This window comes from Pelophylax lessonae (assembly GCF_965119305.1).
Source record: "Pelophylax lessonae genome assembly, chromosome: 3".
NCBI classification, from domain to species: domain Eukaryota; kingdom Metazoa; phylum Chordata; class Amphibia; order Anura; family Ranidae; genus Pelophylax; species Pelophylax lessonae.
In genome coordinates this window covers 76,722,696-76,730,176 of record NC_138770.1, presented here as the reverse complement: position 1 = coordinate 76,730,176, position 7,481 = coordinate 76,722,696, and the positions used below count along the sequence as shown (strand labels likewise).

General features: G+C 42.3%; 1 pseudogene across 1 annotated transcript; it reads left to right on the top strand.

Annotated features, from left to right (window-relative positions):
- Positions 1 to 732: 732 nt before the first annotated feature.
- On the top strand, positions 733 to 3,456 carry LOC309550361 (annotated as a pseudogene). Its single transcript has 2 exons — positions 733 to 904; positions 2,880 to 3,456. The product of its transcript is annotated as an uncharacterized misc_RNA (transcript).
- Positions 3,457 to 7,481: the final 4,025 nt, after the last annotated feature.

Below are 7,481 nucleotides of genomic sequence, written 5' to 3'. Positions count from 1 at the left end.
ACCTCTGCATTGGGCAGAAAAAACAAGGGAAATTTAGAGTGGACACATTTGGGGTTGTACGAGCTAGGAAAGTGAGTTTCTTGGAGGAGAATTACATCAAGTTTCTGGCTATGATAATATTGAAACGCTTTTCTGCGCTTTACAGGAGAGTTAAGGCCCTGAACATTATGTGTCCCTATCTTCAAGATAGGGGGTAGTGTAGGGGAGTTAGCCATGGAGCAGAGGGGTGAAGAACTCACACGACCACAAGTCACCTACTTGATACATTTGAACGTCTGGCATCCAGCGAAGCTCCACAGGAGAGTAGGGGCTTTGTGCATCATCTCGTGGTTGTGACCTGTCAGGAAAACTGAAAAAAAGAGAGAAGAAAGACAGATAGAGGAAAAAACTAAAAAAATTCCGCCTCCAGGGGGGCAAGGGGGATGATTCCATTGCCACCCTAGGGAAGAATGTACCCAAAATATTCTCCCAGCAAGGGGAGGGGTTCCACCCAGGAATCCGGCTGCAGCGCCCCATGACTATAAACATGTATAATCTGAGAAATGACAACCGCCATCAATGTCATAAGAAAACCGGCAAAATTGGGGGGGGGGGTGCGAGGAGGTGGAGGGAATGGGAGGGCGAGAATGGGAGGGCGGGGAGGAAGGGGAACAGGAGGGTGGGAAGGGGATGAAAAGAGGTGAGGGTGGGGAAAGAAAGAAGGGGGTTCACAACCCTGGGGAGGGGAGTAGCATGGTGTGCCATCATGAAATTCTCAAAGCTCACAAAAAACACATAGCAAAGAGAAAAAAAAAACAGTGTGCAATTCAAAGTTCAGGGCAGATTCTGGAGGAGGACCTCCAATCAACAAAAGTTGAAATCTTGGCAACTTTGGGTTTCAGCGAAAACCGAAAGTCTAAAGCATGTGAGAAACCAGAACAGGTGACAGGAGAGTCTTTCAGCCGGGATGATTGGAATCCTTGGATCGCTTGGTATTCGGCTTCTTCCAGAGGGGTGTCAGCGGGCTGGACGGCATCTGGCGTTTCGCTGCCGTATTGGGCGATTCCTGTGGTGGTGAGGAGGGGGTCCTGGATATGAGTCCCAAGTCCAGAAGCAATCGTTCCCTTTCCGGGAGGGTAGCAAAGGAATAGTTCTTATTCTTGAAGGCAAATTTCAGTTTAAATGGAAACAGCCACCAGTATTTGATTTCTTTCTGGGTCAGAACAGAGAGAGCTCTGCGTTTCTGAATCGTGTATGATGAGAGGTCTGCAAATATTTGGATTGGTTGTTCCTGGAATGTAAGATTGTATGAGGCTCTGGCACGTTTCATTACTTCCTCTTTCACAGAAAAATAATGAGGTTTGACCACTATGTCTCTGGGAAGTCCATCAGATCTGGGGGGACCAAGGGCCCTGTGAGCTCTGTCTAGTTCCAGCTTATGCTGAGGTATTTCTGGAATCAGGTTTTTGATGAGAGAATGCACTATCTCTGTGGTATCAGTGAATTTTTCAGGGATCCCCCTTATCCGAAAGTTATAGCGACGTGTTCTGTTCTCCAGATCATCAATCTTTGACATTGCAGAGTCAAGCTGATCATGCAGAGTTTGAATAAGATCAGTATTTTGGGTGGTCCTGGCGACCGTTTGATCAAGTTTGGATTCAATCGCTTCAATCCTGGATCCTAGATTATGTAAACCAGCCTTTATCTCTCCTGTAATTTTTGCAGCAGTGACGGAGAGCTCCCTATCCAGCAGCTCAGAGAATTTTACAAACAGAGTGGCTATGTCAAGTTGAGCTGTGGTGACAGAATACCTGAGGGAGCCATGGGGATTGCAGGCCTCCATAGGGGATAGCAGGAGATCATCCAGTGTGTGCCCTATTAGTGATTCCGCGGATGCTGGGGACAGATGGGGTGAGGAGAAAGTGTCCCCTGGGGGTCCCTGGGCAGTAGGGAACAGCTGTGGGTCCAAGATATGTGGGGGAGAGCCCTGCTGAGAATCGGATGGCCGGCGGGGCTGTGGAGCGGCCTCAAACTAGAAAGTACTTTCCGGGCCGATCCGGGCTGTAATAATGGTGCCTGCGGGGTCTGGGAGGTGTCCGGGGATGAGAGAGAGGTGTAGGGATACGTTGCTGCTCAGGATGGCTGCTGATCCCGCTGGATGGTGCGCTAAACACGATGCCGTCGGATCAGGGCGGGTAGGCCTCAAAACTAAAAGAGCTTTCCGGGCCGATCCAGGCGGAAATACTGATGACTGCGGGGTCCGGGAGGTGTCCGGGGATGAGGACGAGGTGCCGGTCCACTTTGTGGAGCAGGATGGCTGCGGATGCCACTGGATGGGGTGCGATGCAGCCAGATCAGTGCGGAGCTCCCAGTCTAAGCAGCCATATCGGAGCCCCGCCGCAGCTTTTGTTTTAATGTTTTTCGCTGCATTGCGAATTTCTGAATTATTACCAGATAATAAGTTAGGTCTTTCTGGTCTGAGATTTCCATATGTTGTTCTTTCTGATTAATGTGCGGCGATTTTTATTCGTAGCTCAAAAACTGATGTTTCGGGAACAGGTCAATGGCTCAGTCTGCAGGCTTGTGGCGACTCCATTATCTGCCCAATTCTCATCTTGAGAAAATATATTTCCATCAGGCCACCCGGGGATGGCAATTTTTTGGTTCATAATAATGGAGTCCCTGTGTCAAGATTTCAGTTCTCAGCAGTTTTTAAGCGCTGCCTTTCTATTCTTGGTTTAGCTCAATTTAAATTTTCTTCCCACTCATTCTGTATTGGAGCCACCACAGAAGCCGCTAGGCTGGGTCTTTATGTTTCTATTATTAAGCGTCTAGGTAGATGGGACTCTCATAGATTTGGTTTATATATTCGCCCTAATTTGTCTCTTTAATTCTCTCAGGTCCCAGATATTGCATTTGGATTATTGGACATTCCTTTATATATTGGGCCCATAAGAGAGCATGTAAACGGTGTTATACATCCAGTTTATCTTTTCCTCCTACATCCTTTCATGTTCTTTGGAAAGGCATACGGGGTCTACAATGGTCTAACCTTTTCACACATATTTATAGATTATCTCAGCTATGGCCTTTACCTTCGTTGATAATCATACACTTAGGTGGTAACGACGTTGGTAAATGTAAGACTTTAGAGTTGATGTTGATGATAAAACGTGATTTCGTTTCGTTAAGATCATTCTTCCCAGGGTCTTCGGTGGTATTTTCAGAAATAGTGCCCCGTTTTGTTTGGTTGGCATCTCCCGAACTCCGTACACTAGATAAGATTCACAGGAGAGTCAACCATTCGATTGCGAAATTCACCCGTCTGTTGGAATTTTTTCATATCGACACGTTGATCTTGAAGGGGGTTTTTCTGGCTTATATAGACAGGATGGCATTCATCTGTCGGACGTTGGCCTTGATATCTTTAATTTGGGCTTGCAAAATATTATTGAAATGGCCACGGTGCTGGGTTAGGTTTGCAACAAAATTCAAACTTGGAAAAAGCCCCGAGTGCAGGAACCGCCACCAAGATAATAAATGGCCTCTTACCAAATTGCAATGACCCCCATTACAAGGATCAAAGACAGCCTGTGTGATCAAATCAGTGCCCAGATCGACATGTATCGATTCCCAGTGTTCCCTCAGCAGCTCCGACCGGAACAAGTGAACATAAGGAAAAGAGGGACAACTCCAATAGTGAAGTATGTTCACAGGTTTATTCAGTAAAAGCAGATTGGCAACTCACGTTTGCATGAAGAAATCACAGCATGTCTCGGAGCTATACTCCTAGGAGTATAGCTCCGAGACATGCTGTGATTTCTTCATGCAAACGTGAGTTGCCAATCTGCTTTTACTGAATAAACCTGTGAACGTACTTCACTATTGGAGTTGTCCCTCTTTTCCTTATGTTCACTTGTTCCGGTCGGAGCTGCTGAGGGAACACTGGGAATCGATACATGTCGATCTGGGCACTGATTTGATCACACAGGCTGTCTTTGAACCTTGTAATGGGGGTCATTGCAATTTGGTAAGAGGCCATTTATTATCTTGGTGGCGGTTCCTGCACTCGGGGCTTTTTCCAAGTTTGAAGTGGTGGACAGTTTCCCTTCTTTATTGGAGCACTCTCTGATGAACTTTTGTTTACTGCACTTTTGTATTTGATCCATTTGAATATTTGTATGGACTGTGGATTCAATTGTGTTAGCGCTGCACCAATCCCATTCTATATTGCTATTTAGATCTGGTATATCTGATTCTAGATCAGGTGCTGGCTGCTTTCATATGGTCTGTTGACTTTTTATTCATGTATGTTTTTATCTTTACATTTTAGCGCAGCAATATCCCCATTTTTATATTCTTGCAACAAAATTCGGCTGGTGGGGACTTTTGATTTATTTATTGATGCGCTTGAGTTTTTTATGACTAAGCGATAATTTTATTTGCATATTTATTTGGAGTTTGTATTTATTCAATATTTATTAGAATTTTTTAATTAATAAAGTTATTAGAATTATTTATTTATTGATCCGTGAGAGCTCCAGGCTCAGTCGGTCTAGTACGGCGTAGCGAGCTCCCCTCTCCCCCACCCCTGTTGCCAGCACTTTTATGTGGCTTGTCCTTTAACAATATGCAAGCCGCACTTGCTGTGGGCAAATGGTCAACCCTATATTCTATTGTCATGTATTGTCAATTCTGATACTACATGGGCTGCAGATAGGCAATAATATACAATACAGTATGTGGGAAACAAAGAGTTAATGTTTATACGTGCACAACAAATAGACAATCATGGCAATAAGAAGACAACAAAAGTGCAATAGTGACAACATAAAATCAACAAATAAGCAATAAGTTCTTACAGGTACTTATATAATGCCATCAATTTGTGCAGTAATTTTACATATACAGTGTACATTCACACCATTCCCTGCACTTAATGAACTTCCAATCTAAGGTCCCTAACTTACAGTCATACATACACATACTAGGACCAATTTAGACAGGAACAAATTAACCCATCAACATGTCTTTGGAGCGTGGTAGAAAATCAGGGTACCCTTATGATGAGGGGGGACTTCTGATTTATTTATTTATTGATTCGCTTGAGTTTTTTATGACTAAACGATAATTTTATTTGCATATTTATTTAGAGTTTGAATTTATTCAATATTTATTAGAATTTTTGAATTAATAAAGTTTTTTGAATTATTTATTTATTTATTGATCCATTATTTATTTATTTATCTATGCCAATAAAAGTGCCGCGGCCATTTAACTACCAATTAAATTGTGTTGGGTGTTTCTTTTATATTAAGTTATATTTACAGTAATAGTGCAGTCTACATTCCCATGTGATGTGCAGAGACTTCAATAGTGTGTAAAGTGGGGTACACACTATAAGAAAATCAGGCGAACGATTGTCCAATTTTCCTTATTGTTTCAGCTAATCGGAACCGATGAAAGAAAATTTGTACGAAAATTCTCGTACAAAAAATACTTTTTTTTGTTGCTTATTGTTTCTTATAATGCACAGTCTTTTTTTTTTTTCAGATTTTTCTTGTACAAAAATCGTACGAAAATGGTACACATTAAACGAAAACCCTTTGTTCTGTTTCCGTACGAGAAATATCTTGGAGTTTTTCCCTAAGGGAATTTTCTTACGAAAAGTCGGAATCGGCTGTCGAAAGTTGTTTTAAGAATCTTTTAAAGTTGGGTCTAAACTACGTTTGTTTTTAACGGCAAAAAAAAAAAAATGGAAGCAGCAGAATGGAATTTTTTTTTTCTGAAACTGATTTCTTCCGGGAAATATGGCTTTTGTTCAGGAAAGTCAATTTATTACAAATTGAATGCTAAAAGAAAAAGAAAATTTTATATTTAAAGTATAACTAAAGGCAACTTCTTTTTAGTTTTGGATAGAGTGGACAGGGATTAGGACCTCTGTCAGTTTTTATTGCTGTCTGTGTCCCTGTTAACAAGATTCATCTTTATTTGTCCTGTTTACTGCTATCATTAAAAGCGAAAGTAAAAGAAAAGCCCCAAATTTTGTATTGTCTCCAGAACAGGGATAAAGGGGCAACCTTCCCATTGGGACACCGGTTCTGGTGACATCCAGTGATTCCCTCACTTTGAAGGGATTTCCTCTCACTTCCTGTTTGGCTATGGGACAGGAAGTGAAGAGAAATCTCCCCAATCGGACACAGATGGCAAAAAAACATTACAGGGGCTACAACCCTCCCTTGCTCTATCCAAAATAAAAAAGGTCTTAGCTTTAGGTCTACTTTATGTACTTTTGAATGACATTTGTCATATCATTGAATACCCCAGAAAGACGTCAGTTGTGGCGAAACGCGTCAGCTCACGGCGTGCTGACGTCACCAACATAACCCGGAAGGACGGGCGGACATCTTACCGGCCAGTTTGTTTGTATTTAGCGCTAATACTCTGCATTTTATGTAAGTGTCTTTCTTCATTTTAATAAACATTGGCATACAGTTTAACACTATGAAGCCCCCATTGTTTCTTTCCCTTTTATGGTTGGCCTAATCATCTGTGGAGATCGAGCTGGGAATCAGTGTTGTCAAAGGGGTGACACACATGGCCTGTCTATTTCCTGTGGTGGACACCCTCCAGGTTATTCTTGTCCCATTAAAGTCTATGGTCTCTGGATATCCACTTGCATTGGTGCTTTTCAGGCCTCATTCCATATGCTGTCTTGGTAAGCAGATTTACATGTAGTGGCGGTTCTAAGCCCTCGTAGTGGAGGAATTTTTCAGCACTCTATTTATTGTGTCACATTTATTTGGAACTTTTGGATTATCACCACTGATACCATTCATTTATTTGCACTTATCATATAATTAATTTTATTTGTTTGAATATTTTCAGATCATTGTGAACATTAATTTATTAATTGGTCAATTTATTTGTCATTGATCACTTAGCGCAGCTTGTTTTAGTAATATCATTGAATGTAGTGATGAGATTTTACGTATGAATGTTCGTATGAAAGTTTGACAATCTACTAGTGTATAGCAAGTTTTACTTTGTTCCCTCATGTTAACAAGTTACCGCAAAATCACGTACCTATAAGTGATCTTGCTGAAGTGGTTGTACCAGGGATCGTGGTACCATTTTTTTTAGAGTTGACGTTTGACTTTTTAGTAATAACCGATGCGGCTAAGCAGCCGCTCCGCTGTTATTACAAGCATCAGTAGGGGACATCCCCCCCTCCTGCCTCCTTCAACAGCTCCACCAAGATTTCCCGTCCCACCAGGAGACCTGAGCCACCAGTCGGCACGTCCGGCGGCTGGCGGGAGTCCTGAACAATACCGGATTCAGCTTTGCAATGTAGCAACCCGGAAGCGACGTCACAATGTCACTTCCAGTTTACTCAGCAGCCAATGGCTCTGATTTAAAAAAAAATGAAGTATTCAAAAAGGCAGATATTGGCAGTTTGAATTCTTTTAAGTGCAGAGGAGGAGTTTTGGGTATTGTAGACC